The following is a 22,179-nucleotide window of genomic DNA, read 5'->3' as shown; positions in this document are numbered from 1 at the left end:
TGAAGTTCTTTAACGTGAACCCAAATCTGAGCAGACGGGCCTACAGCGTTTCCGCGTCCATTGGAAATGCAGCCGCTGCAGCCGGGATTCAATCCTGCGACCCGCGGGTCAGTAGCAGAGTACCTTAGCCACTAGACCACTGCGGCGGGGCATTCAGGCAAGAAAAATCGGAACGCTATACACAAACGCACGCGGAAGTGTGGTGGTGGTTTGCCGACAGCTCGGAGAAGACATGAATGCCGCAGCAAATGCGTGTTTCACCGGTAACATACATAAAGAATTTGCGCCGTCACCTCACTTTTAATGTCATAGAAGGGTGGATACTGAACAAAAAAGTGATTTTTGTTCAGTAGTCCATGGGATGGCGTTTTGCATTCGTCGAGTTAACAATACTGGGGGTGAAGCTGGCTCGGAAAAAAATACGGTGTTTTGAGATAGCATGTCGCCGTTCATGGCACCATGCGGACAGCCAATGGAGAAGCGTCACTAAAACGCCATGGTCCAACTACATGGATCAATAAACTTGAAACAAAAACTGGCTGCCAGTGTGCTCAGATTTGGGTGCACGTTAAAGAACCCCAGGTGGTCGATATTTCCGGAGCCCACCCCTAAGGCATCTATTATAATTATATGGAGGTTTTGGGATGATAAATCCCACAATTAAATAAATCAATTTTACCTAATAAACATATCCAACAGTCACTACATACTTCTCCTAATCCTAGTCAATGGAAAATTGGGAAAGTCATTCCACTCCATAAATCTGGTAATAAAACTCTTCGAACAAGTATCATCCCAATTCTTTACCAAGTATTTGTTGTAAAATGCTCAAGCGTATAATTTGCACAAACAAAGTCAATTTTTTAGAATCAAATTCATTCTTCACGTCAGCACAACGTGGCTTCCGTAACACATATTCATGTGAAACACAGAGAATATCTTTCACTCATCACTTACATCAGATTTTTGATAAATCATCCCATGCCCATTGTATTTTTCTACATTTTTCGAAAACTCTTGATGAAGTTTGCCACAGACTGCTACTTTTCAAACTACACCAACTAAATTTTGACGGTAACCTACTAATGTGGATTGAATGGTTTTCACTAACAGATCATAATTCGTTACTGCCAACGGTCACAATTCTTTTCGAGAAGTTCATTCTGGCGTTACGCAAGGGTGCATCTTAGGCCCCCTGTTGTTCCTCATTTATATCTATCATCAGTTGTATAATCTAACATTCATCTATTTGCTGACGACTGTGTTATTTTTCGAGATATTACCAGCGATAATGACATTACCATACTTCAGTCTGTCCTTAACGCTATATCTGAGTGGTGTGAAAAATGGCTAATGGGCCCAAACATTAAAAAGTGTAAAATCATGCATGTATAAAGAACTTTCACTATTTCACCTTTTTACTGTGTTAATAACATTCCTCTGAATTCAGGTAACTGTTATAAGTATCTTGGAGTTCACATAACCGACCTCAAATGGTCACCTCATATTGAATACATTATTAACAATGCTAACCACATGTTTCGATGTTCAAGACGTAATTTTTTTAACGCTCCACATGGCTTAAAACTGCATATTTATAAATAACTAATGCGCTCTAAGCTAAAATATTCCATAGCCGTGTAGGACTCCGCCTATATTATTATAGTAACTTCCCTTAAACTTGTGCAGCCTAACTCCGTTCGTTTTATACTGTCAAATTACAACAAAACCACGAGCATTTCAACCATGAAAACTTTTCTTGCCTTCCCTTTCTTAACATCTCACAGAAGCGTCTTCCGTTTAACACTATTTCACAAAATATACCATCATACTTTCTTGCATGACCAACTACTGCTTCACTCACATCACATATCCCGCCGCATTGACTACCATCACAAAGTAGGCATCCCTTCATGCAACACAAAAACTTCCTTTAATTATTTTGACTTGCCCATCAAATGAGTGAAACGGACTTTCTGGTAACATTGTTGCTATTAGCGATAAAAACTTGTTACGTGATTCATTAGCTAACATTGTGTAAAAGGTTCGTTTTGTTGCAATTGCTAACATTTTATAATGTGGTTCTGTGTTAAATTACCTGACATGTGATAACATAGAGTGTATTAGGAGACATTGTACTTTTAATACATTTATTTGTACGATCTAATTGTATTCACTGATTTTTGTTCATTCAAATCCATTTCTGTAAATAATCCACCTTCCTCTGTAATCCCATTTGGACCTGAGGGTAAAATAAATAAATAAATAAATAAATAAATAAATAAATAAATAAATAAATAAATAAATAAATCAAACTGTAGACCATATTGATGATCTCGAGCTTCCCGATGAAAGCTCATTGAGGCAAATTGCCAGAATTACCCTTGTCTCTGAGCCATCAGGCTCGTCAGCCTTCGACAACGCCATTGACGCAGACCTTCCTACCTCTCATTGCCGCAAACTTATTGTTCTCCTTAGCAAGTTTCACTCTTATTTCGACTTTCAACTACCTTCATTAGGCCGCACCACGATTATCACTCCTACTATTGACACCGGCTCACACTCGCCCTTGCGACAACGGCCTTACCACGTTTCTGTCGAAGAGCGCCGCGTCGTTACGAAGCGAGTAGACGACATGATTCAACGTGGAGTCATACAGCCTTGCCAAAGCTCTTAGTCATCACCCGTGATGCTGGTAAAAAAAAAAGATGGCACCATTCGATTTTGCGTTCACTATCGCCGGCTAAACAAGATTACGAAAAAAGATGTCTACTCGCTACCATGACTAGACGATGCTCTTGACTGTTTACAAGGCGCCGATTTTTTACATTCTTGGATCTGCGTTCTAGGTATTGGCATTCAATTCCTAAATGTGATCACCCCAAAACAGCCTTTGTAACGCCCAATGGCCTATATGAGTTCAATGTCATGCCATTTGGATTCTGCAATGCGCCTGTGACATTCGAGCGCAATATTGATACTATCTTGCGAGGCCAGAAGTGGAATACTTGCTAGCATTACCTGGACGACAGCGCAGTCTTTTCAGCTGATTTCTGGACACACCTTGCTTATCTCCACGAAATTCTCACGTGTCTCACTTCTGCAGGCCTTCAACTTAACACCAAGAAGTTTCACTTCACAGCACGCAAACTAACCATCTTGAGACATGCAATCTCGAAAATAGGGGGTCTTCCAGATCTCGTCAAGCCTCGAACTGTCGCCGAGTTCCCAAAGCCAGCGTCGCTGAAAGCCTTCAGAAGTTTCGTTCGTCACTGCACCTACTTTCGCCGCTTCGTGCGTAACTTCGCGTTCATTACCGCACCTCTGACACGTCTGCTTGCCAAGATTTAAGGTATATATCCATGGTCCCCTGCATGTGACGACGCATGTCACCAGCTGCGCCGCCTGTTGACTTCTCCACTTATCCTTCGTCACTACGAGCCCACTTCTCCAACACAAATTCACACAGATGGAAGTGGTGTTGATCTTGGTGCAGTTTAGGCACAACAGATAAGCACCCAAGCTGAATACGTAGTCGCCTATGCAAGTCGTGCTCTCAAGAAAGCTAAATTAAATTACTCCATGACAGAGAAGTGTTTCACGATAATGGGGGCGTTGACGGAGTTTCACTCGTACCTTTACGGCCGTGCTTTCGACGTGGCCACAGACGACCACGCTCTATGTTGGCTGTTCACCTTGAAAGACACGCCTGGACGCCTGGGCCATCGGGCACAACAATTGCAGGAATACGATATTCGTGTGGTATATCGTTCTGGTGGAAAAAATGTAGATGCCGATGAGCTTTCTCGCTCACTACAAACACCAGATTTAGCTTCTCTGTCACCCCTTTTTACCAACTTTTTACCACCTGATATGTTTTCGGAGCAGCGTGAAGACCCATATACCATGCCTAGTTACTCGACTACTTTACCGATCCGTCTGCTGTTCCACGATCCGTCTGCTTTTTCAAGAAAGCGCTACGCCGTCAAGCTGTCCCATTTTCCCTGCGAGACAATATTCTGTACCTCCGCAACTACGTGCGAGGTGGTCAGAAGTGGTTCCTTGCCGTCCCTGGTCATATGCGCTCTGGCATCTTCATTTTCATGCAGATCCCCGAAGTGCTCACGCTGGTGTCTTGAAAACCTACGAAATGCTGCGTCCGGGATATTACTGGCGAGAAATGTATAGATTTGTGCAGAAATGATTTGTCTGCACTACTTGCCAACAAACCAAGACACCTCCCCGGCATCTTACTATTATGTTACAACCACTTCCATGCCCGGCTCGCCCATTTAACCACGTGGGTATTGCCCTCTATGGCCCCCTTCCGTATAGTGGCTCTGGAAACCGGGGGAATATTGTCGGCGTCGACCATCTGACGCGCTACGCTGATACTGCAGCTCTACCGGCAGTGACCGCCCACGATGTTGCGCTCTTCATTCTCCGCAGCTTCATTCTAAACCATGGTGTGCCGCGGGAACTACTCAGTATAGGCGTCACGTGTTGCTGTCGGCCGTCATCTAAGCTCTGCCACCGTACCGCCCTGATGCACCTGAGTTCTCTCCCCTTTCTGAAATGGCCAGATACGGCGAAGACTGCAGTCAGTTGGCTCGTTTTCTAACAAGTGGGGCTCAAGCTCGACAAAAGAGTCAACATGACGACATTCATCACCCAGCTCCTGTTTCGTGCTGGCTCCCTTGTGTGGCATTGGGTGCCCCCACACGTCTCTGGCCTTTCTTTTGAACTTCTGGCACGGTGCCATGGTCCGTTCCGTGCCATATATGCGATATCGCCAATGAATGATGTCATCGAGCCTCTCTCACAATCGCCATATTTGCGCCGTCGAGGACGCGAGTCTGTACACGTCGACCATCTTAAGCGCTACCCTCCTTGTGCCTACTCTCTAAGTCACCAGGATCGCTTTGCTTCCCCTCGGGAGTATTGTCATGGAGTGTATGCATCGACGCGTATGCGCCTTCGGAAGAGGACGAAAAGCGCCGCGCTGTGATTGCGCGAGAACCTGTACCACCTTTGCCAGCCTTGCCGGATGGTTCTTTCCAGTCGCGCGCTTGTTGCGACTTCTCTGCCTAAATAAACCTCATCGCACTGGAGGCATACTTTAGGCTGTATCTGGCACCTGACTAAATGGTTGAGTGCCTCGATTTTCGGTCGTGTGCCATAAATGGGGAGGGGGCGCATCAAGGCACTTTTATATCACAGCTTGTGTTTAGTTCGGCGTGTTCTTTTGTTCGGCGCAATGCGTGGTCAACGAGGCTGTAGAATAAACCACACCGGCAGAGAGTTAACGAATATATTTACGGCACAGACTAACTACTGTCACGTTGTTCCTGGCAAACACTGTCGCTTGTCTTCGTCTTCTTCTCTGGTGTTCACGCACGAGCTCGCGCCTTTGCGCGCTAGAGAAACAGTCAATATTCTGAGGCCCCCAAAAAAGCGCGCAGTTCAAGTCTTCTAAGACAGTGAAAGCTCAATGAAGTAAAGATGCTGGACAGCTCTTCGTATGACAGATCCGTTGGCTAGCTTCACTGAACAGGCTCTGATGATCCCATCCCGTGCTTGGTGTAGCTCTCTGATCCTTCCCGGCCTCCAAAGTTGCCGCGGTGCCTTATTGTCGTAAGCGAGCACTATTTCTTTTTGTTTAAGAAGGCTCGAATCTTCAGCTTGAATACTGGCATGATACACAGAACGGAGGCTCAGCAGATACTATTTCCTCCATCTTTTCCCAAAATGTTCAATTATTCGCACGCGATGCACCCATCTTTTTGTAATTGAGGCTTTTGAACTTGAAAGGTTGATTTCTTGTTGGTTGTAAGGAATACTAGTGAATATTTTTCCAGTAAAAAACTAGGCTGGTGTCAGTACTTCAATTTCTTCTGTTGACGATGATAAGTATGTGAGAGGCCTCGTATTTTCCATCTTGTATAGCACCGTGGTCAGCTCTTCATAAGTGAGCCTTTGCTGGCCAAGAGTCTTCCGTAGAGTAGACTTCATGGTCCTGACTATTCTTTACCAGAAGCCTCCCAACCACGCTGACCTTTGTGCAATGAGCTTCCTTTGGAGCCTTTTTTGAGAGCAGTATTCTTGAAATTCACTGTTGAATAACATAGTTTATAAGGATGCGATTAGCTTCGGAGTCTTCTTGAAGGTTTTGGCATTGTCGGTAAATATAACACCCGGCAACCCACGGCAGGAGGTGAACCTACGAAAAGCCAGCATGAAACTGTCTGCTGATACATCCGAGATCAACTCTAGGTGTGTAGCTCTTGTGACTGCGCATGTGAACAGAGCTACATAACTTTTTGAAATATAATTGTCGCTTTTAACGTGCAGCGGACCGGCGAAGTATATTTCTACAGTTTGAAAAGGATCGGAACGACACACTCTTTCTCGTGGTAACGGTGCCACAGTGGCGCCCACAGGTTTGGCTCTGTACTTCGCACATATGTTGCATACCCCAATAACTTTCTTCGCCGACTGTCGTTGTCGGGGTATCCAAAGTGTTTCTCTAATTTCAGCTAGCGTGTCTTGTACACCTCCATGAAGAATGCGCCGATGACAGGCACGGACGAGAAGCTTAGTTAAGTCGTGATTCGTAGGCAAAATAGCAGGATGTTTCACCGTTTCAGTTTCTAGTGCTAGTTGTTGCCTTCCTCTTATAAGCAGTCGCCTTTCCGCATCCAGAAAAGGATGGACTGTCTTGACACTGGAACGTGGACTTAACAATTCCCCCTTTTCGAGTTCGTTAATCTCTTGCAAGTATACGTCTTCTTGCGTTACCTTAATCCAATAGTCTTCAGCCTTATTCATGTCTTTGTCTGTTATGCTCAATGATTTCTCCCGAAGGCGCGGGTCGCTACTACTCTCGATGAGTATAAAGACCCACGCTGTAATTCGCAGCACTCGTGTAAGACTGGAGTATTTTCCCAGGCTTAATATTGGAGAAAACGTTTTCACATGTACAACTTGCATGACACTCGGATCACGGAAGTCGGTTTTTCTTTAACCGGTCCATTCAGTGTGTTCGTTGTCCATGCTTATTCCTCCTCTCTTAACCATGATCAACCCGGCCACCATAGTCGGTCAAGGCTCAGTGATTGCAACGATCTGCCCCGTGTAAGATAATTTGTGGGTTTATCAGTCCCAGGACAATGTCGCCATCGATTTTTGTCAAAGCTACGCTGAATTTCTCACACCCTGTTGCCTACAAACTGTTGCTGTTGTGATAGAAATCCTCGGATCCAATGTAGGGTGACGGTAGAATTGGTCCAGAAGGTCACGTTTATAATCTGTTGAAATGTCATGAGGGTCTTAATAAGGAACGTCGTTAGTCTAGCTGCAAGCACCACACCAAGGAGTTCGAGTTCGGGTAGCGTAACTGTCTGTAAAGGTGCAACTCTTAACTTAGCCATGGAAAGGGCCGTAGTGACGTCTTTTTTCTGTCCAAATATCTCAAATAAGTACAGGCTCCATAAGCTTTCTGACTGGCAACACACAACAGGTATAGTTGTGCAGTTACATCTCCTGTCAAAGCATCCACGCAATGGTTGATGGCCGTCTCTTGAATATTTGGTAATTCCGAGCACCAGTTACTCCACTGTATATCAATATCTTCCAGTAGCTCATTATCCCAATCAACTTTCCTTTTCCACAGCTCTTGAAAAAGTATCTTCGCTTGAATCATGAAAGGTGATTTGATTTTTATGGGGGGTTTAATGTCCCAAAACCACTATATGATTATGAGGGACGCCGTAGTGGAGGGCTCCGGAAATTTAGACCACCTGGGGGATCACGAAAGGTGATGTCACCCCATAGGCTCGAATATTTTTATTACCGTCAGTAACACAGACCTTTTGCACGGCTTTCTTTCTGTCTGCAAATATCCAAGCGCTGACTTTGAAGCAACAGTCATAACGTCTGTGGACGGGTTACATATAAGTCCTTGCACTTTGACGGAGCCCAAAAAAATGTCAAGTTCTTCGGTTTCTGAAAACAGTTGAAGTAGAGTCGTTCAGTTTGACACCCACTTCCTTAGGCGCGGACCTGCAGACTCCACCTTAAGGTTGGCGTCTTTGTAGACTTGTGGCGCTTCTTTCTCCGTTCGAGCTCCAATTTGAAGATCGTCTTCGTAGAAAGATTCAGCTACTCTCTTGGCTGTGAACTGTATTTTGCCCTTTACAGAAATCAGATGTTTGTCGCAAAGTGGCATTTAAAAGAAAGAGATTCGCTGCGGTCCCGAAGGGAAGTCGGGTCATCATTCTTTTATATCAGGTTGTGGATTCTCTGTAGTTGGAATGTCTTTGAACCAGAGAAACCGCAGAGCATCTCGTTCTTTTTTGTGATGCTGACCTGTAGAAGGGCGTTTTCTATATGGGTCGTTAAAGCGATTGAATTCACCCTGAACTGCATGAGAAGAGCCACCATGTCAGTCAGCGGATGGGGACCTTTTTTTAAGCAGTCGTTCAGTGAAGAATATTCAGGTCCATGTGCTGACGCATCGAAGACCACACGTACTCTTGTAGTCGTAGATTCACTTCGTATGACGGCATGACGTGGCATATAATAAATCCTATATGATACCTTGTAAGTTACGTCAGGTTTGGTGGATGGCCGTTCAGCGTGTCCCATCTTCATATTATTGGTTATAGTCGACGCATATTGCACTGCGAAATCTCGGTTTCACTTCATTTTCTTTCCGAATGATAACAGTCTTTTTAAAGCTTCCGCTCAATAATTGTCAAGTTTTGGGCTTTCGTCTTTCAATGAGAGACTGACCTTATAGCGACCATCGACAAATGCGAGTTTTCTCTGAAACTCTCCCAGGACTGATGCATTGCGTTTGGCTACGCTGTCATCCTCCGGTAGGATTCCAGTGCTTCCAAGTTCCCAGAACTTTCGTAGAACTTTGTCAGTCATTTCAGTTGAAGTGTTCCCTCGTAGTACACTGACTGGGTTGGCTAAGTTGACCGATGTACTAAAAGAGAGTGATCCTTGAAACATCCATCCAAAAGTAAAACCAAGGGAGACCAAGTCGCTGTTAGAAAAGCAAGACCGAATCTCTCCAGTCTTAAGCTTCCACAAGTGAACCGCTCCAAGTAAGAAACTTACTCCAGGTACAGTGGCCATTCTAGGTGAAATTAGCTCGTCAGCAATCGGGCACCCACTGTCTTCTATCTTCCTTATGAATTCATGGTTCACTGGTACCAGAACAACGTCGTTGCAAATGGATAAAATTTCTATAGCTTGGATGAAGTACTCCAGATTGTCGTACTCACTACGCAGACGAAGTTCTACGACGCGGTGCAGCCTTGAAAGGAATTCTGTCTGTCCAAAGATGTTGAGACTCCGGCTAATTTTACCTAGCTCTTTCAACCCGAGAGTCTAGAAAACATCTTCACGTGTGAATGTGCGTTGGCTGCCACTTTAGGCTGTGCAATGAATGCAGGCGCATTTGGTGTGCCCTATAACTCCCCATCGAAAGGTTTGTAGCAAAACTTCTGTGCCGATATGGGCTGTTCGTTGTGACGGTACATCGGTTGCTTGGAAGTTCAGCCTTCTTGGGCTTCCATGTCGGGTCACGCATTGAAAAGACATGTCTTCCTTTGAATTTTCCGCATTGTATTTTTTGGCAGCAGGTTTTTGCGCGGTGACCTTTCATGGTGCAACGAAAGCAGCGCTCTTCGGCCGCGAGCTTCTTCAGCTTTGCCCCCCTTGCTTATATTGCCAGTACACTCTTCAGTAATCTGGTTCGATGAACTGCAAAAGATGCACACCTTGTTATTTATCTTCGAGGACGTGCATAGAGCTGCTGCTGTCGGTGGCTGAAACGACGAAGCATTTCTCATCCAGGTCGGGCGTATCTCTTTTCCATACTTTCATTGCTTCTGCTTCGCTCACGACTTTCTACTTCTACTTGAATGTACTTGAGTAGATCTTGCAAGTCATTGTCTGCGCAAATTTCCCGGCTGCTTTCCCGTGCCTCGTTACACGATGATGCACTTCTGGCCATATACCGGTGGTATTCGACCCCGATGTCTGTCGGCAAAGCTCTGAGTAATATGTAGGTCATCATCGTCGCGCATGTAGAACTAAAGTTGAGGCCTTTCAGTCCACGTATTTGGCACTGGACAAAACCGTACAAGGTCCTTAACCCCTGGACTTCATTGGAGCACGTGACGTTCGGTAGTTCTCGTAAGCGTCACAGGTGCTCCTGAACGATGAGACGCTGGTCCCCAAAGCGGCTCTAGAGAATGTCAATGGTATCATCATAACACTCTTCAGTCGCTTGAAGGCCTTCAATCGCGGTTGCCGCTACACCACTCAGTAGGTTTCTTAAGTAATGGTACTTCTTTTCCTTCGTAAGCCCTTTGTTGTGGTGAAACGAAGCCTTAAATTGTTCCCAGAATCCAGGCCTCTTGCAACTGAAGCGCTGGTAGCTTTATGGATTGTTGGGCACACGTCTCGTCCCGCTACTGTACAATAGGCGTCACTATCAGTGCCACGGAGATGGACGGAGACCGATTAAGTTGAAGTTGCGCCTGTCTAGCCTTTAATTCTCCGAGCGTTTCTCTGACAGCATCTTGATACCTCGTGACCGCTTTCAATTCCGCAGCAAATTCATCGTCGGTGACGTACTCCTCTATCAGCCCCTTGAACTTGTCTGGTTCCGCGTTGCTCGCTTACATTCGTTCGACTAGGGTTGCTATGAAATCAATGTTGTCGCTTTATAAAACGTTCTTAGCTTCGTTGACGAGGCGCGTATTCATTTGTCGACGCGACGTGCGCTTTTTTATGCGGTTCATTGTTTTTTTCATGGTAGTGATTGTTGTTGCTCACCTTCTCATTGGTAGCATGGAACTGGTGTTCACTTGCGTTGGTGGGGCTGCTAGGAATCACAGTCCCTGTCTGGCTTTCCATTGCCCAGGTGATTGCGTCGGCACATCTTACACCGGCGCTATTTGGCAAAGTCCTCCGCTTGCTTTCCGAAAAGCTCTCTTTCAGCAGCGGGTTCCTGGCGCAAACTCCAGACGGGTCTTCAGCACCACTTTTAGAATAAACAACACTGGTTGAGAGGTAAAGAATATATTTACAGCACAGACTAATTAGTGACATGGTGTTCCTGGCGAACGCTGACTGGATTCTGTAACCTAGTGGATTCTGTAGCTAGTAAAAGTAACCCTAGTGAAAGGCACTATCTCGTTGGGCTCGTAACAAACACTAGCCCAAATACTAACAGACTGGGTAAAAGCACTACGTCGTTGGGTAGTTAAAATTACTACCTAGTTAGTAAGAGAATAGTGCTGACTCGAGTGGTTAGTTCATTACTAAATTGTTAGTAACCCCCGCAAATTGAGGTTTACGCATATTTCGTTAAATGTTAGTGTGCGTGGCCATATTAATATAATTCTATTGCAGAAGTATAGGATAAAAAACGAATTATCATGGTCCTCGTAAATTAATAACGGCATTTAATAACATCACGTATTACACTGGGGTAAGTGTGCATAACAGCAACATACTTATAGAGAATTCACGACATGATCTTATGATCAAATCAGATGCACTTATGTATGATCATATGTAAATCTCATATGCTCATATGGACGCTTAGATGACATGATATGCTCATATGAGTCCATATGAACATATGATTTCCATAATGACATGATTATATGCTCATACGAGTATCAGAACTCATATGAGCGCATCACGAGAACACATGCACAAGTAAATCTTGAAGAATTTTCGACATAGCAGAATTCTACTGTAGTAGCAGCTTGAAGACTATATGCCAAAGCTTGAAGACTGCTTTGGCACCACACACCGCGTACTGGATAGCAGTCACAGAAGTTATAAGATAATTGTTGTTTTCTATGCATCATCGTGTCCCCTTCTATTTACTTACGTGTGTGCCATTACGTAGCACGAAACTTCTCTTCCAAGGTAGCCAATAAAATTAGAGCTTGTATAAATATTGCTTACAATGTCACTATTACGGAAAAATATTACTGAGGAATCTACAAAAGATCCGGCAACGTAGGTATCTTAGTAGTTTCTTAATTAAAAACACTAAGAAAGGTTCTCTGGTTAGTAACGGCTAAAGTTACTAGCTGTACTAGCTGGCAGCTAGTAAAGGTATGCCGCATAAGTAGTAAAATGCTCCGTCAACTAGTAAACACACGCATTTACTAACTGATTACTAACTTTCGTTCTAAGAGTGTGGTTTTCGTCTCCTTTTTTTGGTGTTCACGCACGAGCTCGCTCCTTTAAGCACTAAAGAGATAATCAACAGAGACATCGCTCACTTTTATATGGTGGTTTCATGCGTACCTTCAGCAGCTCACTCATTTTTATTTGCTGCTTACTGTTTTGACATTTCCGATCTGAACTACCTCACAGAATGTGTAGATAGCTGCCGATTGCTCTTGCCGGCGCAAGGCCTGCGTGCTCTCGCCTTTTTTAACGGTCAACACGAACGCTAAACAACGAGACGCTGTACTCTACAGCTTCCGAAGCTGTGTTTTCAAAGCTGCTGTCTCGCTGCAATGGTTCCCGACGATTGTGTGACGTGAGGTTTAGAGCTATTATGCCATTGTGCTCGTGAACAGTTGTCTCGCAATCGCCTCCGCGAAGTTTCTTGTACGTATTGCAAGTACGTCATTTGGCTAATAAAACAACTTTGCTTCCTCAATCATTCTTTGTTTTTGTTCATTTCCTCTCCCACATGCTATTAGCAAGGCACAAGGTGCAATAAAATTGCGTATTAATAACAGCACGTAAAAGGTCAACAATTAAAAAAATAATTTCACGCCATGTAGGGCAAATGCGCGACGTCACCACTGCTTCTGGTTGCGATGACATTTTATTTCTTATTTTCTGTTTGCTGTTGGTTGTCCTCTCCTTACGTAGATGGCGACGCTGGCAATGAGCCGCGGACTACTGGATCCATGGGCTTCTATGGAAGTTACGCTACCAGTGTACGTAAACAATGGCAATGCTACGAAATGCGCGACCGCGGGATGCGGCGATACGGTGGTGGCGTCGCCTCGATCTAAAAAGAGGGAGCACGAAGGAGCAAATCAGACAGATGTATGATCTTGCCACCTAGAGTTGTGAGCCGGCAAACCCTAGCCATCCGAAAAGAGAAAAGAGAACGAAGAAGAAGTGTGTGTTAGCGCTTCGTTTGAAGATACACGCTCGTGTCTTTCTGCCCCGCTGTTCCTGTCGTGTCTCTACGGCTCTTGGTGCTTGACAAACTGGTGGAGGTGCGGGGTAATCTCTGCATTGTACCCCTCCATATAGCAAGAACTGAAGCGTCGGACCGGTGGTCATTCTTGCGCATTGCGCCAGCAGAAGAATCCGAGAGAAATCCCTTGAGTTTGGACTGCTCGCAAACAACATGGCAGCTTCGACCAGCCCTACCGACACCAACCCAATCATTATGAACGGCACAACGCCTCTTCATTACACCCTACACCATGAACGCCAAATCCCTTTCATGGTACCGCACTTGAGGATGTAAAAAATTGCTTGTTCATTACGAGTTCGTCGCCATGTACAACCAGTGGGACGACGCAGAGAAACTGTGGTACGTCTATTTCAGTCTTTTGTACAGCACACGTGTATGGTATGAGAAATGGAAAAGTATTCTTACATCATGTGAAGACTTCAAACGCCGACTTCTTGGGACATATGCCGGCCCTGACCATCGGGAGAAAGCTGAGCGCGATCTGCAGTCCCGCATACAAATGCCAAGTGAAGGGATTGCGATGTATGTCGAGGACATGGCGCGTCTTTTCCACCGAGCTGACCCCAGTATGCCAGAAGAAAAGATGGTATGGTACCTCATGCGCGGGGTAAAAGACCAGCTTTTCGGTGCGCTTATGCGCAGTCAAACGAAGACTGTGTCAGAATTTCTCGCAGAAGCCGTCACCGTCGAAAACACTCTTAGGCACTGGGTGCCGTCTTAAGAATGGCGCGTCAATGCTTCAACTACAGACTACTTGGGAGCTTTCGGTGGCCAAATGAATATCTTCCGAAAGCTCATACGTTCAGTCATTCGCGAAGAACTTCAGAAGCTGTCAGTGCCCTCGCAGCCCACTATCTCCTCGCTATCCAGCGTTGTCCGAGATGAAGTCCAGCATGCCTGTAGAGAACCGCCTTTCGTGCGGGATTATTAACCATCCAGTGACTTCCCCAGCATGTGGTATGCTCAAGCTTTGCGGCAACCTGTTACACCTGCAATTACGCATCCCAACATGACCCCAGCCATGCTGAAGATGGTCCAAGTGGCACCATATTACAGCGCACCTCGCCTGATCTCGCGTCTCGCGGAAATCAGACGTCTTGCGTGCGCCAGATTGACGTCCTCTCTGCTTCCACTGTGGCAAAGCTGGGCATCTGTGCAGACAGTGTTCTTATCGACAACATGGACTACGCGGATTTTCGATGAACTCACCACCACCCAGGTTCAGTCAACGGCTCCCTGATATTGAAGTGTATGTTGCTCAGCAGCGCGTAACTTCGTCATCCTTGCACCAACATCACCGCAACGATTTTCTCCTAATCGCCGTACCTATTCGAGCATGTCGTAGGGCCGGTCACCCAGTACACGTCGGGAAAATTAACCACAACGACATTCGGAGGTGAGGCCGCTCATGCTGGACAAGCTCAAAGCCTCCTACCAACGCTTCCGCAAAGTGACAATTCCCCGACGACGATTACATCAGCTGGTTCCGTAAAAATTTCAATTGACATTCCAGTGCTGCTAGACGGTCCCAAAGTCAGTGCTTTAGTTGACACGGGTGCCGATGTTTTTATAATAACCAAAAATCAGGCTGCTCTCCTGAAGAAAGTGACGATTCTTTGGAACCTCAGGCCAACCTGTACTGCTGCCGGGCACATCGTCAGGCCACTCGGTGTTTGCACAGCACCAATACAGATTCGTGCTTCTACCTTTGTTGTCAGCTTGAGCGTTCTCCGTGAGTGTTGTCAAGACGTGATCATTGGCATGGACTTCCTGAGGAAGCATGGTGCTATCATGGGCATTCTAAAACGCCTCGTCACGTTCTCAACAAACAGCGCCACACCAGAGCATAATTTCAGCCACGATCGAGTATGTCTGCATGTAATCGACGATGCTCTGAAAATACCACCACGCTGAAGTGTTGTGGCTCAAGTGGCGTGTAACGAATCAGCACACCATGAATTGGTGGCGGAGAGCAATCGATCCTTACTCTTTTCCCAAGGTGTCTGCGTAGCACGAAGCCTAGAAGACCTCCAGGCTGGTCACTGCGAGGTTCTTGTTAGAAACTTCAGCTACGAGCACCGACACCTTTTCCCTTGTACTGTCATCGCCTATGCCTACCCAGCAACCAATGTGACTGAGTGTTTTGCTTCCAAGGCAACCGATAATGCGAAGCACCACTCCGGGGTGTCGACATAAATTCAGCGCTTTCTGACGGAAACAAACGAAGGCCTTAACGACCTGTTGATAGAATTCCACGCCTGTTTTGCACGTTCATCAAGAATCCGTCCGACATCGATTACCAAACACACCTACGGCAACGCGTACTCTATACGGCAACAGCCTTACCACGTTTCACCTACTGAACGACGCGCGATTCAGAAGCAAGTGAAGAAAATGCTTCAAGACGGTGTAACACAGTCATTAAGCAGCCCATGGTAATCGCCAGTGGTCCTTGTAAAGAAAGAGGATGGTACACTTCGCTTTTGTGTCGATTATAGGAAGCCGAATAACTAAAAAAGACGTGTACACGTTGCCTCGAGTGGACGATTCTCTTGACAGGCCGAGGCAAGCAAAGAACTTTTTCTCAATCGGCCTCAAAAGTGGTTATTGGGAAATTGAAGTTGATGAACGTGACCGCGAAAAAAAGACTTTTGAAACTCCTGTCCGTCTGTATGAATTCCGAGTGCTCCCATTCGGCCTCTGTTCCGCTCCGGTCCCATTCCAACGAATGATGGATACTGTTCTCACTGACTTCAAGTGGAAAAGTCGCCTCGTCTATCCAGATGATGTCATTGTCTTTTCAAAAACGTTCGGCGAGCACTTTTGTCGCCTTCGGAATGTTCTTGAAGCTATACGATCCGCGAACCTTACCCTGACGCCTGAGGAGTGCCATTTTGACTGCAAAAACTGAAGTTTCTGGGTCGCGTTGTGAGCACTGCAGGCGTTCGGCCTCATCCCGAGAAGACTGCCACTGTGGCCGCTCTTTCAGCTCCGACAAACAACAAAAGTCTTTGTGCACACTATCGCAGCTTTATTGAAAACTTCTCTAAGATTGCGGAGCCTCTCATCAGACTTGGGCGTGACGACAACCCAGTTATGTCGACTGACAAACTAGTGACTGCCTTTGCAAAACTGCAACATCGTTTGTCTTCCCCTTCTGTACTTGGTCATTACGATGAGGACGCTGACACAGAGGTGCGCACTGATGCAAGCAACATTGCTCTCGGAGCTTTCTTGGTGCAAACACAAGTGGGACCGAACGTGTGATTGCCTATGCGAGCCGCACTCTATCATGTGCCGAGACCAACTATTCAACGTCAGAATAGTAATGTCTCGAGGTAATATGGGCGATTACAAACTTCAGGCCATATCTCTATGGGTGCCTATTTAAAGTTGTGAGTGATCACCACGCTTTATGTTGGTTGGCTAACCTCTGAGACCACTGTGGGTTATTAGCACGATGGAGTCTGCGACTTCAGGAGTTCGATGTCACCTCAGTATACAAGTCGGTTAGAAAGCATGAAAACGCGTACAAGCTATCCCGAACACCTCTAAAATCCAACCATACAGCCGTAGAAGACGACAGTGCCTTCCCTGGGACTCTCAGTGGGGCGGACTTCCTCATTAAGTAACGGGAGGACCCCGAGGTAAGGCCCATCATCGATCATTTAGAAGGAAGGACCACGTCTGTTCATTGTCCACTTTCCCGTACGTTGCCATCTTTTTGCATATGACACGGCATATTATAGAAGAAAAACACCGGTGTTGGCAGCAGATCTTATGTTCTAGTCATTCTTCAAGACCTTCATGATGACTCCCTATTAGCCTGCCACGATGAGCCAACATCCGGCCATCTGGGATACTCATGGACGCTCGACCAGGTACGACAGCTATATTTCTGGCCAAAACTCGCAGATTGTGTTAAACTCTACGTGAAAGAATGCCGCGAATGTCAGCGTCACAAGTCACCAACTGTAAAGCCTGCAGGCCTCCTACAACCTATCGACCCACCGCGTACGCCGTTTGACCAGGTTGGGATGGACCTCCTTCGACCGCTCCCTTTGTCTCACTCCGGAAACAAGTAGATCATCCCACGGTAATAAGGGTTGCAGCGCAAGCACGAAGGTGCTGGAAGAAACGTGAAACGGAAGGCAAGGCAAGGAAAGCAAAGAGGACAACAGCGTTCGCGTTGTCCTCTTTGCTTTCCTTGCCTCGCCTTCCGTTTCACGTTTCTTCCACCACCTTCGTGCATGCGCTGCAACCCTTATTACAATAGAATTTACCAACTAGCCCAAATAGCCGTTCTTCTTTAAGTCGATCATCGTCGCAACTGATTACTTGTCGCGTTACGCTGAGACGAAGCCACTACCACGCGCTACAGCATCTGAAGTTGCCCAGTTTTTCATGCAGCACATTGTGCTTCGTCACGGTACCCCTTCATTCATGATCACTGATCGAGGGACAGCGTTTACGGCAAAACTGTTGGACGACATATTCAAGCTTAGTTACACAAACCACTGTAAGACAACCGCATAACACCCACAGAGTAACGGCTTGACAGAAAGGCTAAACAAAACGCTGGTGGACATGATTTCTATGTACGTAGATGTGCAGCATAAAACGTGGGACGAGATCCTGCCCTTCGTAACATTTGCGTACAACACCGCAACCCAGGAAACGACAAGGTTCGCACCCTTCCGCCTCGTTTACGGTCGAGACGTGCAAACTATGCTAGACGCAATAATTCCTCGTGACATCGACCAGCGCGAGCTGTGAACTCCTGATGTCGAGGATTGCATTCAGCGTGCTGAGGAAGCACGTCAACTAGCTCGCGTGCACATAAGATCGCAGCAATGTGAAGACGCCCGAAGGTAGAATATTCACCATCGAAAAGTCACCTATCTACCTGGCGACCAAGTGTGTTCGGACTCCTGTTTGACGGCGAGGTCAGCAAGTACTTCGGACCCTACAAAGTATTACGGCGGTTGAACGAGGTCAACTATGAAGTTATTCCAGACGGAGGCGCGGCAATGACCAAGCGCCCCTCACCACAAACAGAGATTGTGCATGTCGTCCGCCGAAAATCTTATTTTAGGCGGTGATACTCGCCTTATTGTGCCCAGGCAGCAAACATTTTCTTTTTTTACGTTGTACGTTGGGTCTCGAACGAGCTGAGAACTGTGTTACTGGTTTTTTTCTTGTGACCAACCACAGAAGTTTTTTTTCGCACCTGCATGTGCCTTAAGAACTATAGGTATCGTTTCTCTTTTTTCCCCCTTATGGGTCCTGCTGTCCCCTTGTGTATGAGCATCAAGTCGATGCTCTAATGGGAGGGGAAATAATGCCACCTAGAGTTGTGAGCCGGCAAGCCCTAGCCAGCCGAAATGGGAAAAGAGAACGAAAAAAGTGTGTGTTAGCACTTCGTTTGAAGATGCACGCTTGTGTCTTTCTGCCCGCTGTTCCTGTCCTCTCTGTACGGATATTGGTGCGTGATAATACTAAAGTGGGAGTCCAGTCTATCACCTCTCAAGGGGAAAGCGCTCGGAAGCACGTGTCACGCAAGCACCACTACCCTTGATGTCGTGCCGTATCACGACCACTTCCTGAACTAAGGTGGACCAACGGCTTCCATTTGAAAAGCATGCGTTTGCATTGGCATTGGAAAAAACAATTGAGGCGTTGGCCCAGGATATGAAAAGAGAAAATACTGGCAATACACTGTGGCTGAGAACGTCAAACCAGCCGTTGGCCATTGGTGAACACAACGTATTTGAAATGCATTGGCTTTTATACGTCTCTTATCGAACGCTTCCACGTTACCACTGGTGTTGACGCTAGCTCTAAAAGGAACCCGGTGACTCGTGCCCTCCTCGTAATCTTTATGGAAGAGTCTATAAAAGTCACAGTCTCGCCACAAGGGCGAAGCAACGAATGCTATAGCAACAACTTAGACTGTAACACTGACAAGGGCAAGAATCTAAACGTGCAGTGCTGTGCAAACCCAAATGACGCAAGAAAACAACACGCACATGACGAGAGCGCACTAACAACGTTTGCCGCTCGACACGTAACGCACTGTTTAAACAAAAAAGTCACAGCTTTGCCGCAAAGGTGAAGCATTGAACGCTATAGCAAAACAAAAAAGTCACAGCTTTGCCGCAAAGGTGAAGCATTGAACGCTATAGCAACAAATTGGAAGGTCACGCGTAGAATGGCAAGCTGATTGCCGGTAGACTCTCACTAAAACCGGAAAAAAGCCACTTTGTCTTCGAAGAACTCCAATTCCTGGGTCACGTGGTCAGTCGCGAAGGTGTGAGGCATGACCGCAATAAAACTGCAGCCGTCGCAAAGTTCACAAGGCCTTTTGATAAGAAAGTGGTCAGGCGTTTTCTGGGTCTCTGTGCCTACTACCTGCAATATATAGCAGAATTCGCACACATCGCCTCTCCACTCATCCACCTGACAAGGGAAAACGTTGCGTTTGTATGGGGTGAAGAGCAAGAGGCTTTGTTCAACGAGCTGCGACAGCGTCTACAAACTCCACCTGCCCTCGCTCACTTCGACGAGTATGCACCAACAGCCATCCGTACAGACGCCAGCAATAAGGGCCTAGGTGCTGTCCTTGTCCAATGCCAAGAAGGTGGGGAGAGAGTAGTTGCCAATGGCAGCAGAACGTTGACACGCGCCGAGTACTACTCAACAACGGAGAAGGAGTGGCTGGCTGTCGTTTGGGCAGTTGCGAAGTTCCACCCGTACTTATATGGCCCCACTTTCCAAGTCGTAAGCGATCATCACTCTCTTTGTTGGTTGACCAACATGAAAGACCCATCTGGACGTTTAGCGCGATGGAGCTTGCGGCTCCAAGAGTACGCCTTGGCACAAGTCCGGAGGGCAACACTTAGATGCCGATTGTTTTTCAAGGTCACCGATTGAATCACCGGCTGCAGAGAATGATGAATTCACAGGTGTTTTAGGAGTTGTTGATGCGGCTATCATTTCTCGGCAACAACAAGATGATCGGGAGCTCAACTGGCTTATGGAATGCTCGAACGGACGAGCCGCCAATGCACCAAGAGTGTTTTCGAAGAACTTATCCTCATTATGTTTACGGGATGGAATTCTGTAAAAAATAATTTCTCATCAACAGGTAGAAGCTATCTGCTGGCAGTTCCTGAAGGTCTGCACCGCGAAATTTTACGAGCCTGCCATGACGAAGCCAGCCAGTGTGGGCCACCTTGGTTTCACGAGAACACTGACACGCGCCAAAGAAAAATATTACTGGCCAAGAATTGCAGCAGAGGTGAAACATTACGTCCGAACTTGCATTGACTGTCAGCGGTGCAAGGTACCACCTGTAAAACCCACTGGGCTAATACATCCTGTGCCCTTGCCAGAAACTCAATTTTCTCAAATCGGATTGAATATGCTGGGACCATTCCTAACATTGGACAGCGGCAACAAATAGGTTACAGCGGCGACGGACTACCTCACCCGATACGTGGAGACCAAGGCAACTGCGAGTGGCACTGCTGCTGAAGGGGCCCAGTTCTTCATTGAGAACATTGTCCTGAGACATGGTGCTCCAGCCGTCGTCATAACAGACAATGGTACCGCGTTTACAGCCGAGCTTTTGCGCAATGTGCTTACGCTCAGTGGCACAGCGCACATGAAGATGACAGCTTACCACCCAGAAACGAATGGGCTTACAGAACGACTTAACAAGACAATTGCTGTTATGCTTTGCATGCACATCGACGCAGAACACAATAATTGGGACAAAATATTGCCGTACATCACATTGGCGTATAATAAAGCGCGCCAGGAAACAGCGAAAATGACCCCGTTCACACTAATTCACGGCAGAGAAGTTACTTCAATGCTTGACGCCATGCTGCCTTACGATTGCAACAATTCAGAGACAGACGCCGCAGACTTCATTAACTGAGCGCGCCGAGGAAGCAAAGTGTGGCAGAGCTGCGCCAGCATGATGTCACCAGGCCAAGCAACAAGCACGATGCACACGTGACCTTTGCGTCACGTCTCTACTGATATAAGATCACCGTCGCCTCAGCAATAAACGCTTTTCACTATTCGACTACCTGCTTGCTTACATGATGGCAGTGGTACCCGTACGCCATGTCGATCCCGTCGACACTGCTACCCCCTCCGAAGCCCTTGGATACATCCGGTGACCCATGGTTAGGATGGAAGACATGGAAAAGTGAGTTCGAACTGTTTCGCAGCGCTATTTAGTTATCAAAGCAACCAAAAGAAGTGCAAGCAGCGATATTACTCATAATTGTGGGAGAAGATGGCAGAAAGGCATACGATGCTTTCAAGTTTGAAGAGGAGGCGCATAGGACTGACATTGGTGTATTGCTGCTGAAGTTCGAAAACTTCTACAAACCTGCGATTAACCTAACCTTAAATGAATTTCGCTTCGGCTCGAGAAACCACAAAGAAGGTGGATCCTTTATGGAGTGGCTGGCAGAGCTCAGGATATTATCGAAAACTTGTGAGTTTGAGAATTTAGAAGAGCGCTTGCTTCGCAGCCGTATAATTTTGGGCATACAAGACAAAAACTTGCAACAGCGGCTAATAGCAGAAAACCCATCGTACAAAAAACTGTGGAAATCTGCAATATTCAGGAGAAAGGCCAGGAGCAGTTTCGCCAGATCTGTGAAGGGGCGGTGATGCCACAGAACGCAGACATCTGCGCAGTCAACACGTGAGCACGGCCATGCACATGGTGCGCTTATCTGAATCACCGCGGTGAAAGCTGCCCAGCGATAGGGAAAGTGTGCAAGAAATCTGGTGGGTTGAATCATTTTGCGCATACATGCAGGTCGGCAGCACCGCAGCGAAGACAGAAAGACCCGAGAAAGAAAGAGCTACGCGAAATGCACGTTGCG

The sequence above is a fragment of the Rhipicephalus microplus genome, chromosome 2 (genome assembly GCF_043290135.1).
Source record: "Rhipicephalus microplus isolate Deutch F79 chromosome 2, USDA_Rmic, whole genome shotgun sequence".
Taxonomy (NCBI): Eukaryota; Metazoa; Arthropoda; class Arachnida; order Ixodida; family Ixodidae; genus Rhipicephalus; species Rhipicephalus microplus.
Note: the sequence above shows the minus strand (reverse complement) of the source record.